Source organism: Parasteatoda tepidariorum, chromosome 1 (genome assembly GCF_043381705.1).
Source record: "Parasteatoda tepidariorum isolate YZ-2023 chromosome 1, CAS_Ptep_4.0, whole genome shotgun sequence".
NCBI lineage: Eukaryota > Metazoa > Arthropoda > Arachnida > Araneae > Theridiidae > Parasteatoda > Parasteatoda tepidariorum.
In genome coordinates this window covers 94,777,109-94,784,032 of record NC_092204.1, presented here as the reverse complement: position 1 = coordinate 94,784,032, position 6,924 = coordinate 94,777,109, and the positions used below count along the sequence as shown (strand labels likewise).

The following is a 6,924-nucleotide window of genomic DNA, read 5'->3' as shown; positions in this document are numbered from 1 at the left end:
ATCTTATTGGGTCTACATTAAACGTTTCGTTCCATAGTGTAGATTCGTTCATAAAAACGGCTCTTATTTGCTGTATTACGTATCATTTAATTATTTTTCAAATTTTATTTGGAAAATTTATTTAACAGCTTGTTATTTTCTTAAATAATCTTTATTCAATTTGTTATTAAATCCATGGTAGAGTTTTACTTCACTATTCTTACGGGGACAGGTTGTTCGCCTTATGTTGGCGAATATTCTTCCATTTAAAACGATCTTTATTTACCGTGTAATCCTGCTGAGAAAAGCTTTTCATTTGAATAAATTGGCTAGGAGAAAACATTATAAATACTTCGAATAAAATACATCTGCCTGTCAGAGAAGACTATATTTTACACATTCTGAGATTTTTCTTTTCTTTATTTATATTCGAGTCTTTCATTTAAACTTATCTCAATGAAAAGAAGGGATTTTCTGGAAAAGTTCCATTGAAGTTCGGAGTTACAATTTTAATCTCGATTTCATCTCCAAAGGCTTTTGTGACGTTAACAACAAAGCGTAGGATTTTCGTCTAATCAATGATCACAAGATTGTGTAACTAAAAGACTCTTTTCTATTGCTTTACAGAAAAGGATAAATTAAATTCAAAGGCATTCTTTAAAGTTCTCTGTTTACTTGGAGATGAAAATGTTTCATTTTGGAAAAAACAGCTATTTTTCAATCTCTTTGAATTGGGAAAATTTTTAACCGTTATTTATTTATTATTTTTATTTCGCGTTAAAGAACTCAAAGCAAGAGGGAAATGCGAATTCTCAAACAGACCATTTGTTTTAAAATAAAGATTATGTCAATTTCATTTTTAAAATTTTTTTTAAGGGCAACACTGCGTATTTGTGTCTTGTTCCTTACGCTAAGTCTATGGGGAAAATACATATTCCTCCATCGATAGATCTGGTTGTCCTGTAGCATAGACCTAGCTAAAATATGATATCCAGTTGTCATTTAGCGACAAGGAAGGTGAAGTAATAATGGTGGTTGGAGAGCGGAGCCTCATAGTAAGTAAAATTAAGTAGGCATTGTTTTTAGTTAAGGAATAATTAATAGATTTCGTAGAGAAATATAGAAAATCAAAAACTTTTTAATATTATCTTTGGAGTGTTCTCTATAATAATTACAACTTCTTAAGTACAAATCAGACCTTTCGATAAGAAGTTATTGTGGAGGTAAAGCATTTATTTTAAAATAAACTGCTCTTTCTTGTTTTCCTATCATTTGATTGTATTTTTTTTTAATTTTAATTTTCGGATTTATTTACTAGATGTCTTTTTGAAGTAGGAATACGTTAAAGTTTATTGTTATTATTTTGTTTGTAAGGGCACTATACCGTTCATTTCGAATTTTGTCAATAGGGAAGGACATAATAACCGTCTTTGAACAGCAGACCTAAACTGGAGTTTCCAATTTTTAACTCCGTAGTCTTGAACCCATTTTGAACCCAATTCAGAAGACAAGGGAGCTCCTGGATCAAATAGTGGAAGAAGTTTTACCTTCGTCGAGGAGATTTTGATGGAATTAACCAACATTTGCCTTACATGGAGAGGAAAACTAGGAAAACCTCCCACGGTTAGCCTGGCGGCAAGGGGACTTTAATCCATAATCCGTCTACCACTGAGGATATTTAATGTCAGCACTGTGGTCGGTGCAAGCCAGATGCGGAATTCGTATCGACCAGCCATCGCTAGGATTCGAACCCGGTTCGAATGCTCTATTCCTTTAACCACCACGGCTCAAGAGGAAGGATACGACATGCGCCAATATGCCTCTAAGGGCATAACTAATTTGAAAAGTGATGCAATTTTTTTTTAAATGGAATATCTCCAGAATGGAGCTAATAAGCGATAAACGAATCTTCACGATCGACAATTTCGCTATGACCGGTTCAGACTGTACTTCGAGCTACGAACACCTGTGATTCGAATGAAAATGAATACTCTAAATTGGAAATTAAGATTTTTAAATTAGGAATATGTTACTGCCATTTTGCGTCATATCGTTAAAGCGTATACGAAGGCTTCTGCTTATAGATCTTGTTGTAGATTTTTATTTATTTTCCTTTTCTTTTGTTTTTCTCTATAGGAGAGACATGGTATGTTTAAAATGTCGCTAATGATGTTAGTTTCTAGGAAAATAAAATATAAATTCTTGTCCTAGGCCTAGGTCCAACTTGATCTAGCTAGAAATTAAAATTTAACTGCTTTTTGTAATAAAAATATGCTAATGTTTTTTATTAAGAAAAAAAAACATTAAAAAACATAAATTCGTCTGCTAATGCTAAGTCTATAGTTGTGGTGAGGAGGTATCACTGGTTTCTAGAACAATTTTCTAGAATTTTCTCCATAATTTAGAAAAAAAAAAAAATCATTAGTTGATTTTATGAGTTTGTTTGTATTTAAAAAAGGAAATATAATCTTGCAATGTGTGATTTTAATCTGTCTAAGAGAAAAAAATTAAGAATTTTTAAATTTCTAAAGTCAAGATTGCGATAAAGATAATTAATATTTTTTAGACAAATTGGATTTGCAAGATTTTATTTTTATTTCCTCGAGTACAAAAGACGGCATTAAAATCGATTCGCAACTTTTTCAGTCATAGCTTTCTTTACCTTTTCTTAGATTATAATCCTTTACACTTATAGTTAGTCGATCTGCTTCGAAATTCTATTCTATTGTTTCCTTTTCTAAAATTCTAGTAGCGCCTAATAGATGGCGCTACTTTGTTAACGAAGAGGACCAAGCTTTGAGGCTTCCAATTAAATAATTATGTTGCCGTAAAATAATGTTGCAAGCATCAAATGGGTCTGGATTACTTTGCGTTTGTTACTGAACATCAATATTTCAACAAGCTTTGGGTCTCTATTATTTTGAATTTTGGAAAAACCAATTTCGATTTTTGGAATTTTTTGATTTTTATTCATGTTTGAAATAAAAATGTTTGATATTGAAGTACTTAAAGGCGCTTTATTAAATGTAACAGTAACTCAAAACATTTAACTTTCACTTAGAAAAAAAACTCTTATAAAATTACGTAGGTAAAAATTGTTAAATAAATTAAGAATGTAAGAGACTTGAATGTATGAGATATTAATTGTTTCAGCCATAAGTAAGCAGGTTTAGAAAATATTAAATATAGCCCTGCTTCATTACAATTCCTTTTTCGGAACACTTAAATTTTTACCAAGCTTTTCCAAAATGCTCTTTAATGAAAGAACTATAAAATAAAAGGAAAAGGGAGGCAAAGAATAAAAGGAAAAGTTATAAATTTTCGAAATGTTCAAGATTATTTTTAAAAGAGTTTCAAGCCCAAAATATTTACGATCTTTTCAGTTTGGCAATAAAAGTTTCTGTGTATAGATAGGGCTGTTATTGAGAGAAAATCAGAAAAATTACGCATAGAATCTATTTGGAAATAGACAACGCAAAAAATAGACACAACGCAAAAAATATCAACTTTGAAAAAAAGTGTCTCTTATCATTTACAAAAATAATTTTTTGTTAAAAGAACAGATAATTCCGATTACCTCATTAATTTAGAGTTATTATCTTAAATATTAATTTTAAATATTATATCTTAATAAGCATTCCATGGTTTTAAAATTAACCATCGGAAAGTTGTGCGAAAAACAACATTCAAATTACACTATTTAAGAATTTTTAAAAAGTAGGGGAGAGTGGGGTCAATTGTAACAAGGTACGATTGTAACAGAGCAAAAAATTCGAGTGTTGGATTCTAGATTTGGTTCCTAGGTGGTGCACAAGGTGTATTTAATAAATCTACATGTACACCCCTCCTGGCAACCATTTTTATGTACTTTTGAAAGAGTTACATCGCAAAAGATATTTTCACGCTACGTAAGTACTTTTTTTGGTATTAGAATATTATATTGTAACAAAGTAATTTTGTTTAAACAAATAAAAATTAGTAACCGAATATGTAAGTGGACACCTTAATTAACATTTCAATAAAAAAAAGATTAGTTTTGCTAATTAACTAGCATTGTTTTTAACAAATGAAGCTGAAATGGCGTCTTGGGGACAATTGTAACAATAAGTAAAGGGACGATTGTAACAGCTGAAAATAAATAATCTTATGTTTACAAACCATTACTTAACTCTTTAAGAACCACCAATAGTTTCCTATATCATTTATATTATGTTGCATGTGCATTATTTTATTTGTCACCTTTCACAGCATAAATTAAAATTTTTAACCCCTTAAAGTTAAAAGTTTAACCCTTTAGGTCTCTGCTCATTATTATTTTTACTCCTAAAATATCACTACTATTTTGATCAATAAAAAAATATATCACAACTATGATAATATGTATAATTAACTATGTTTTAGTTGAATTTATGAACTGTTACAATTGACCCCGTAAGTGGGGACAATTGTAACAAGTGCACGACTGTCAAAAATTGTTAATAACTAATATAATAACATTTAAAATAAGGTATTTATTTTTTTTTCTAGTAGAGGATAGTCTACTTTACTCGTCTGTCAATTAATACTAATAATATATTGGATTTTTTGTTAGTTGAAAATAGTTAAGTAAAAAATGTTACAATTGACCCCACTCTCCCCCACTATATAAAATAATTTTTTTTCCAACTTTAATAATTTATTATATTAAAGAATAGTTGATGTTAAAATATAAAGTTATTCTCTCTCTGTATTTTTTTTATGTGGAGATTTATGTGTGAAAAATTAAGAAACTGAAGTAATGGTGATAAGTAGAAAAGAAAAACTGAAGTAACGAAAATAACCTGAACACATCGAACAACCCGTACTCCTTTTAATGAGCGCTGTACCACAGGGACAAATCGATTCTTTCCTGACGACGTCAGCATTTAATACTTTAACGAAACAATTAAACTTTTCGCTTGCAGCTTTCTTACATATTTTTCTTTCTTATACATACATCACCCCTAAAGTGAAAATAAAAAGCTTTGTTTGAAGTTAGATTAATTTTAAAATAAACATGGATGAATTGAGATTAATTTCGATAGAACAAAAACAAGTTATTTTATATATCCTTAATGTAAAATAAAAATACTATTTATTTGATATTGTTTTAACTGAAAAACATAAATCATTCGGATTTTTTTTTAATTGAAAAGAAAAAAAAATTACTTATCTCTATAAAAAATAAGTTTTTTTTTGTTGCTTAGTTTACAAAGATTGTGTGAAAACATTTAATTTAAAAGGAAAACAAGCTTAGTTTGAGAGTATTAATCTTAAAAGGAAAACAAAGATTGTTTGAAAGTACTTTGATTTAAAGTACTGAAATGTATGCTTTTTTGAGATTCTACATTCAAGAAAATAATTTATTTGATAAAATTTGAAAAGAAAAACAAAGATTATTACAGATTTATTTCAAATATAAACAAATATTATTTGAGAGAGCTTCATTAAAAAAAAAATTCTAATGTATTTTAAGTTAAAAGAAAACAATAAATTCTTTATCTAATTTTTTTTTGGGGGGGGGGGGTGAGATTGAAAACTCTTTTTTCCTTATGACTGTATTAATTGTTTTATTAGTTTTTACCTTTCTTTATTAGTTTTTAATAAAACATTGCATACAAAATTTAATATTTATTCTAAGTTTTGAAATTTTATCTTAAACGAAAATTATATTATGTGAATAATTTTCAAGCCAGTAATGATAGTTGAAGGCTAAGAACAACGCAAGTTTAATAATAAATAAATCAATAATCAATCAATTAATCAATAATAATTCAATCTAGTGCTTTTTAAGAAATGCGTATTTTGAAATCACACATATAAAAAAAGGATCAAACACAGTCCAAGAAAGAACACCTTCAACAACGGGACGAATTTTCAAGAGTTGGTTAGAAATGATATTTCGTTTGCTACGGCCACATAAATTAGTTAATAAATCAATCTACTAACAATATATTATTGAAAATTGCACATTTAAAAAAAAATAGCAAACGAATTTAGAACTATATCACGTAACCTGCTTGGAGTATTTTTACAATCGTAAAAAATGGCACTTTGAAAATTAAAAAAAAAAAAAAAATATAGAGTTCAATCACATGATGATCAATCAAAAGAGGTTAAATTGCATGTAATAAGAAACACAAAACACAATATTTTTTTTAAATTATGCCCCAAAAATTATTTATTCGATAAATACATTTATTACATTTATATTTGCAAATAAATGTATTGGATCTTTCGTATTAATATTTTACAGGATTCAGAAGAAGAATGTGACTTGACATTTTATAAAACAAAAATTTGAAGAAGAAAAAAAAATTCTGTAAGTAAGAATCTCAAAATGGACTTTTATATCATTTCTAATTTTGTAAAATAAAATTGAACGAAATAAATATCATTTTTTTACTCGTGTTATTTTGCACAAAATACTTACTTTCTCCGTATAAAAATATCCGTTTTATAAAATTTATTATTCTCGTTTTTTACTTTTTTTTATAAATGTGAGTTTTTTGATTATATTCTTAAATAAGTTTAAAAAAAGTACCGAGACCTTAAGGAAGAAACAAATTTTTTAAAAAAAAATATCGGAAATGTGTATTTTTATGGTTATTATTCCGCATAGTACCCACATTTGTATATTAAGTACTTATACAATAGCAGTAGTACAAATAACCATAATAATTAAGCAGCTTTGGTGTCAATAATAGTTAGGTGACTTTTCAATGACTCCCCAAAACGGAATAGTACCATTTGTTTTTAAAATTTAAAAGATTTTATGAAAGTTTATTGACAGAATAGACTTATTAAACATAACAGCAATATCAGTGCTTATTTTTCTTTCCCTTTAGAGTTTATTTTATACAGTTATTTAAAAATTATGCAAATGAATTCGGTGAATTCCTATACAAAACATTTTACTATAATTAT

The 6,924-nt window shown here is 27.8% G+C and overlaps 1 long non-coding RNA gene across 1 annotated transcript; it reads left to right on the top strand.

Annotated features, from left to right (window-relative positions):
* The first annotated feature begins 221 nt into the window (after positions 1–221).
* On the top strand, positions 222–6,411 carry LOC139426205 (uncharacterized). Its single transcript, XR_011637409.1, has 2 exons — positions 222–1,034; positions 6,254–6,411. It is a non-coding gene; the product is annotated as an uncharacterized lncRNA (long non-coding RNA).
* The last annotated feature ends 513 nt before the right edge of the window (positions 6,412–6,924 follow it).